An 8,070-nucleotide genomic window follows, 5' to 3' on the forward strand; every position below is an offset into this window, starting at 1 on the left:
AAGGGTTAAGTAGAGTGGGGCATGGTTTAGAGACTAAATACAACCCTGGTTATTAGAACTAGGGCCTAAAGTCAGAATAAATGACTAAGTTCAAGTTCAAGTTGAGTTGCCTCAGAACTGAATTAAGATCTATTAAATTTCACAAAAGGTCAAGAATAGCTTCAGAGCTACCTTGGTCAAATAGCCCTCCTGGGAGAGTGGAGCCATCTGAGGACATAGAATTATACAGATTGTCATGTACACCAGTACAATCTTCTTGGAAACACTTCTTTCTTCCATTCTTGATGGCGAGTTTCACATGGGGACTTAAAAGGGTACATGTCCCCAGGCTGGTGTTTCCCAAAGCCTGGTCCCGGAAACACATGTTTCAGAATCAGCTGTAGTTTTGGAGGCACCCCTCCAGAACAACTGAAACAGAGTTTCTGGATAGTCTGCAATGACTATTTGAAATCTTCTATATGCTCCGCCAACCATTAGTTTGTAGCCCTGTTCCCCAACTTCCCGCCCCATTACCAGTGATGACCCTGCTTTCTGTTTCTTAGAGAAAATTGAAGCAATCAGCTAGAGGAATTTTTTTGATATCCTGCTTTCAGATTTCCTAACCTACCCTCACCTTTTGTCTCCCATCTTCCACCTGTGCTCTCTGCATGCCACCACCCTCCTGCTTCCCCAGACATTGTTTGCTACCTATTTTCTCTTCTCTCTCCTATGCATTCAAGTGCTCCTCAAAAGGATCATTCTTGTCGGCATTGAATTATGTCCAAGTCTCTTCTATTAAACAACAAATACAAATCAAAAATACCTTCCGTGGTCCCACATTCCCTCTAGTTACCACCATCTCTCCCTTTCCTTCTAAACTAGCCTTTAGGTCTGGGTCTTTATTTCTTCATCAAACATTTCTTCCTCAGCTCACTGTGATCTGTTCATCTCAGGACCCCACTCAAACAATTCTTGCTATGGCCACCACTGATCTTTTCAACTAAACCCTCTGGGCATTTTCCATGTCCCCTCTTCCTCAATTTGTTAGCAGCATTCAACATCACAGAATACTTTCCTTGAAACATTCTCTTTCATTGTTGGCTTCCTAGACACCACACTGCCCTGTTGTTGTTTTCTCTTTCTCAGCACAATGTGACTCCTCTTCTCCCCAGCTATTAAATGTTGCAGTTGATTACCTGATACTACCATACTTGGCAAGCTATACATGTTCATGGCATCAACTGTCATCTATAATTGACCTGGAAATCAATGTCCTCAGCCCAGTCTGCTCCTGAGCTCCAAATCTGCATATCCAACAGTTTGCTGGTTATCTCCTTTGCTCTCTCTAAGTTACCTCATAATCAACATGTTTAAGATCAAACTCATAATATTTCTGCCTCTCCTCTCTCCCCAAGTTGATATCCCACTGTTCCCTGTTTCAGTAAATGGCACTAACATTCAACTAATCACATGAGTAAGAATCACCAAATTCACCCTCGAGACCTCCTCTTTATCCGTAACCAGTGAAGTCCATCAACAAATAAATATTTCTCATACAGACTACAGGGGATTTCTCAAATCCATCCCCTTGTGTCAATCTCCTCTTATTTGAACTATAGAAATGGCCTCCTAATTGGTCTTCCCATGGCCAGAGTGGTCTTCCAAAAGCAGATTGATCCTGTCACCTCAAATCTTTTGCTGACTTGCTTTGCTCTAAGACTGAAGGCCATAATGCTTATCAAGGCCCATAAGGGTGCCCAAGTCCTCTGCCTCCTTCTCTTCCAGCCTTGCCTCCCACTATGTCTCCTCCTTCCAGCCAGGCTCATTGGTCTTGTGCTTTCAGTCCCTCAAATATGCTGTAATCCCTCCCATCACAGACCTTTCTCCATGCCATTCATGTGCTTGACGAATACTCTTTCCTCTTTGTCTGGGTTACTCTTACTCCCCAGGGCCTCACTTTCTCAGAGAACACTCCCCTGCTCTTAGATGCTGGGTCCAGTTCCTTTGTAACAGAACCTTTCTTTCTCTAATAGCTCTTATCTCAGTTTTTAATTATGCCCTTCTTCATGGGATTATTTGATCAGCATGTCTTTCCATTAGCCTGGAAGCTGCTTGCCAGTAGGATCCATTTTCACTCTCATTGCCTTCCTGATGCCCAGTACAGGGTCTGGTGTATTGTGGGAGTTCCAAGAATGAAAGGATGAGGAACTAGGCATGGCCAGACCTGAAGGAAGCTTCATATTGCTTTTCACAAGGACCATCAGAGATTATTTCTCGAATACCAAAGCACCAATGTGGCTTCTTTAGAGATTACTTATCATCTGAGAGGGAACATTTCTAGGAATTCAGTAAATGTTTGTTGAAAGGGTGAGTTTCGGGGAAGCTTGATATTAGCCCTGCCCTGATTATGTAGTCAAGAAAGGGCATCCAGAGATCCTATATTCCTGCTCTCAATCACACACCAGGTGCTCCCTCTGCATTCACAATGTCTAGGGGCACATCACATTGTCTATTATCTGAAAAGGGATAAAATTGGAGATAGTTATGGTTTCTAGTCTCTTTACTTGTTGTAAAAAGAAAATATATCCAACTTCTGCTGCTTTTGTCTTAGTTACATATCAACTCCCCCCCACCCACACTCGCTCACTGTGCACATAAAAAATGTTGCTCTGACCTGTAGACTCCTTCCTTTGCTTGGATATGAATCTGGGTTGAACATAAGGGGAAAGTTGTAAATAATTGAAAAAAATCATAAAATTGGAATGAGTGTTGGGGCTGTATAAAAATAAATCGCGTTCCCATAAAATGCTCTGGGAATTGTTTTAGATTTCAGGGAAAACAGCTCCATCCTAAGCTGGATACAGTTCGACACTGGGGCCTCCCAGAAGTTGGCAGCTATGGCACATGTCTAGAAATATGGGAAGTAAAAATTCTGTACTTTAATTCTGATTTTGCAAACTTGCCTGAAAGAAGACCAGAACAGAGGCGGGAGGTAGGTGGAGGAGTAAGCTACTCTGTGTTGGAGAGATAGTTTTGGAATGCTAAAAGGAAACACTGGGAATGGGGGCTCAGGGCAAAGGTGAAAAGTGGGTTGAGTTGTAACCCCCTCTTACATCTCCACCCTTTGTCCCTCTCCCTTCTGTGGCACTGACCCTGGAGTCTTTCTCTCAACTGCCTTCTTTATCCTAGTTCTTTGAGAGTCTACTTTGACTAAGTGAGGCAAGACTGTGTGTTAAGACCCCCTCCATTCACTTGCTTATAATTCATCCTTTCCTGTCAAAACCCTCTCTCACTGACTTTACAGTCTGTTTTCTGTTTAGGTTTTGTCTTGCCCAGTGGTTCCATGACCACCTGCATCACAATAACTGACATGTTTTTAAAATGCAGATCTACTAAGTCAGGATCTCTGGGAATGAAGCTAGGAATGATATTGATAAACTCCCTAAGTGACATTTTATGCCCCTTAGGGTTTAAAACAATTGACTTGGTCCCTCCAGTTTCCAACTTCCTACTTCCTTTACTTGGGTATTGAATTCACCTTTCTTTCATGACTCAGCAATCCTGTGGACAATGATCTGGTTCAGGCTGTCCCCAGGACACCCTCCCTTTGTGCACCATTTTCACAGCCAGTCCAGTGATCCCCACCCCTCCATCCAATACCTAGCTGATAGAGAGTCTGGCCTGATAGAACATAGATTTTTAAGTTGTTAGTTGTAAACATAAGATAATTGTCCTTCCCAGTGACATTTATCTTTCTAAAAGAAGGCTTTATCCTCCAGAGAAATGTATAACTAGGAAATTCTGTGCACCCAAGGCTAAATGTGCCAAGATTAATTACAGCTGGAAATCTTTGATAAGCAGTCTTCAAATCAGAGTTAGAACCTGGCCACATACCACACATAATTGTAAGAATGACTACAGAGAATATGAGGACAATTTACCCTTTGGAATGTTTTCCTGATGATTTAATGAGACTATGGAAGTTTGCTGCTCCTAGAAACAACATCTCTTGATTAGCGCTTTGGCGGTGTGTTTGGGGTATTCCTTCCAGCCAGGGCTGTGGCACCTTTAAAAGTAGGAGAGAGGCCTAGGAATACAGTGAATGAAAGACAGCAGAGGTCTTGCTCAAGACTGTGGACTTTGTAATTGGGCAGCTCTGAGAGTCGGTCCTGGCAATGGGATCTCAAACAAGTCACTCTTTATGCCCCATTGTTCTCCTATTAAGACCAATGATAATATTTTATTTTATTTTATTTTTTATTTTTTAAAATTTACATCCAAATTAGCATATAATGCAACAATTATTTCAGGAGTAGATTATTTAGTGCCCCTTACCCGTTTAGCCCATCCACCCTCCCACAACCCCTCCAGTAACCCTCAGTTTGTTCTGCATATTTATGAGTCTCTTATGTTTTGTTCCCCTCCCTGTTTTTATATTATTTTCTTTCCCTTCCCTTATGTTCATCTGTTTTGTCTCTTAAAGTCCTCATATGAGTGAAATCATATGATTTTTGTCTTTCTCTGACTAATTTCACTTAATACCCTCCAGTTCCATCCACATAGCTGCAAATGGCAAGATTTCATTCTTTTTGATTGCCAAGTAATACTCCATTGAATATATATACCACATCTTCTTTATCCATTCATCCATCAATGGACATTTGGGATCTTTCCATACGTTGCTATTGTTGATAGTGCTGCTATAAACATGGGGGTGCATGTGTCCTTTTGAAACAGCACACTTGTATCCCGTGGATAAATGCCTATTAGTGCAATTGCTGGGTCATAGAGTAGTTCCATTTTTAGTTTTTTGAAGAACTTCCATACTGTTTTCCAGAGTGGTTGTGCCAGTTTGCATTCCCACCAACCATGCAAAATAGATCCTTTTTCTCCACATCCTCGCCAACATCTGTTGTTCCCTGAGTTGTTAATGTTAGCCATTCTGACAGGTACAAGGTGGTATCTCATTGCGGTTTTGATTTGTATTTCCCTGATGGTTAGTAATGTTGAGCATTTTTTCGTGTGTCGGTTGGCCATCTGGATGTCTTCTTTGAAGAAGTGTCTATTAATGTCTTTGCTCATTTCTTCACTGGATTATTTGTTTTTTGGGTGTTGAGTTTGATAAATTCTTTATTGATTTTGGATTCTAACCCTTTATCTGAAATGTCATTTGCAAATATCTTCTCCCATTCTGTCAGTTGCCTTTTAGTTTTGCTGATTGTTTCCTTCGCTGTGCAGAAGCTTTTTATTTTGATGAGGTCCCAGTAGTTCATTTTTGCTTTTGTTTCCCTTGCCTCAGGAGATGTGTTGAGTAAGAAGTTGCTGCAGCCAATGTCAAAGAGGTTTTTGCCTGCTTTCTCCTCCAGGGTTTTGATGGCTTCCTGTCTTACATTTGGGTCTTTCATCCATTTTGAGTTTATTTTTGTGTATGGTGTAAGAAAGTGGTCCAGGTTCATTTTTCTGCATGTCGCTATCCAGTTTTCCCAGCACCACTTGCTGAAGAGACTGTCTTTATTCCATTGGATATTCTTTCCTGCTTTGTCAAAGATTAGTTGGTTATACGTTTGTGGGTCCATTTCTGGGCTCTCTATTCTGTTCCAATGATCTGAGTGTCTGTTCTTGCACCAGTACCATACTGTCTTGATGATTACAGCTTTGTAGTATAGCTTGAAGTCTGGGATTGTGATGCTTCCTGCTTTGGTTTTCTTTTCTAAGATTTCTTTGGCTATTTGGGGTATTTTCTGGTTCCATACAAATTCCAGGATTATTTATTCTAGCTCTGTGAAGAATGCTTGTGTTATTTTGATATGGATTGCATTGAATATGTAGATTGCTTTGGGTACTATTGACATTTTAACAATATTTGTTCTTCCTATCCAGAAGCATGGAATCTTTTTCCATATGTTGAGTCTTCTTCAATTTCTTTCATAAGCTTTCTATAGTTTTCAGTGTATAGATTTTTCACATCTTTGGTTAGATTTATTCCTAGGTATTTTATGGTCTTTTGCGCAACTGTAAATGGGATCGATTCCTTGATTTCTCTTTCTGTTGCTTCATTGTTGGTATATAGGAATGCAACCGATTTCTGTGCATTGATTATATATCCTGCAACTTTGCTGAATTCATGAATCAATTCTAGCAGTTTTTTGGTGGAATCTTTTGGGTTTTCCATACAGAGTATCATGTCATCTGTGAAGAGTGAAAATTTGACCTCCTCCTGGCAGATTTGGATGCTTTTTATTTCTTTGTGTTGTCTGATTGCAGAGGCTAAGACTTCCAATACTCTGTTGAATAACAGTGGTGACAGTGGACATCCCTGTCTTGTTCCTGACCTTAGGGGGAATGTTCTCAGTTTTTTCCCATTGAGGATGATATTAGTATTAGAGTGTTCATATATGGCTTTTATGATCTCAATGTATGCTCCTTCTATCCCTACTTTCTTGAGGGTTTTGATTAAGAAAGCATGCTGTATTTTGTCAAATGCTTTCTCTGTACCTATTGAGAGGATCATATGGTTCTTGTTCTTTCTTTTATTGATGTGGTGAATCACGTGAATTGTTTTGCAGATATTGAACCAGCCCTGCATTCCAGGTATAAATCCCACTTGGTCATGGTGAATAATTTTTTTACTGTATTGTTGGATCCAGTTGACTCATATCTTGTTGAGGATTTTTGTATCCACATACACCAGGGAAATTGGTCTCTCTTTTAGTGGGGTCTCTCTCTAGTTTTGGAATTAAAGTAATGCTGGCTTCCTAGAAAGAGTTTGGAAGTTTTCCTTCCATTTCTATTTTTTTGGAACAGCTTCAAGATTTTAGGTGTTAACTCTTCCTTAAATGTTTAGTAGAATTCCCCTGGAAAGCCATCTGTCCCTGGACTCTTGTTTTTTGGGGGAGATTTTTGATTACTAATTTGATTTTGTTACTGGTTATGAGTCTGTTCAAACTTTCTATTTGTTCGTCTTTCAGTTTTAGTAGTGTATATATGTTTCTAGGAATTTGTCCATTTCTTCCAGATTGCCCATTTTATTGGTGTATAATTGCTCATAATATTCTGTTATTACTGTTTGTATTTCTGCTGCGTTGGTTGTGATCTCTCCTCTTTCATTCTTGATTTTATTTATTTGGGTCCTTTCCTTTTTCTTTTTGGTCAAACTGGCTAGTGGTTTATCAATTTTGTTAATTCTCTCAAAGAACCAGCTTCTGGTTTCATTGATCTGTTCTACTGTTTTTTTGTTTGTTTGTTTGTTTGTTTGTTTGTTTGTTTCGACCGCATTAATTTCTGCTGTAATCTTTATTATTTCCTGTCTTCTGCTGGTGGTGGGTTTTATTTGCTGTTCTTTTTCAACTCTTTAAGGTGTAAGGTTAGGTTGTGTATCTGAGACCTTCCTTCTTTAGGAAGGCCTGGATTGCTATATACTTTCCTCTTATGACTGCCTTTCCTGCGTCCCAGAGGTTTTGGGTTGTGGTGTTCTCATTTTCATTGGCTTCCATGAATTTTTTAATTTCCTCTTTAACTTCTTGGTTAGCCCATTCATTCTTTAGTAGGATTTTCTTCAGTCTCCAAGTATTTGTTACCTTTCCAAATTTTGGTCTTGTGGTTGAGTTTGAGTTTCATTGCGTCGTAGTCTCAAAATATGCACAGTATGATCTTGATCTTTTTGCACTTGTTGAAGGCTGATTCACTATGTCCCAGTATGTGGTGTATTCTGGAGAATGTTCCATGTGCACTGGAGAAGAATGTAGATTCTGCTGCTTTAGGATGAAATTTTCTGAATATATCTGTTAAGTCCATCTGGTCCAGTGTGTCATTCAAAGCCATTGTTTCCTTGTTGATTTTTTGATCAGATGATCTGTGCATTGCTGTGAGTGGGGTGTTGTGGTCTCCTACTATTACGGTATTACTATTGATGAGTTTCTTTATGTTTGTGATTAATTGATTTATATATTTGGGTGCTTACACATTTGGCACATAAATGTTACAATTGTTAGGTCTTCTTGGTGGATAGACCCCTTGATTATGATATAATGCCCCTCTACATCTCTTTATACAGTCTTTATTTTAACATCTAGATTTTCTGATATAAGTATG

This window comes from Prionailurus viverrinus, chromosome A3 (assembly GCF_022837055.1).
Source record: "Prionailurus viverrinus isolate Anna chromosome A3, UM_Priviv_1.0, whole genome shotgun sequence".
Lineage (NCBI taxonomy): Eukaryota > Metazoa > Chordata > Mammalia > Carnivora > Felidae > Prionailurus > Prionailurus viverrinus.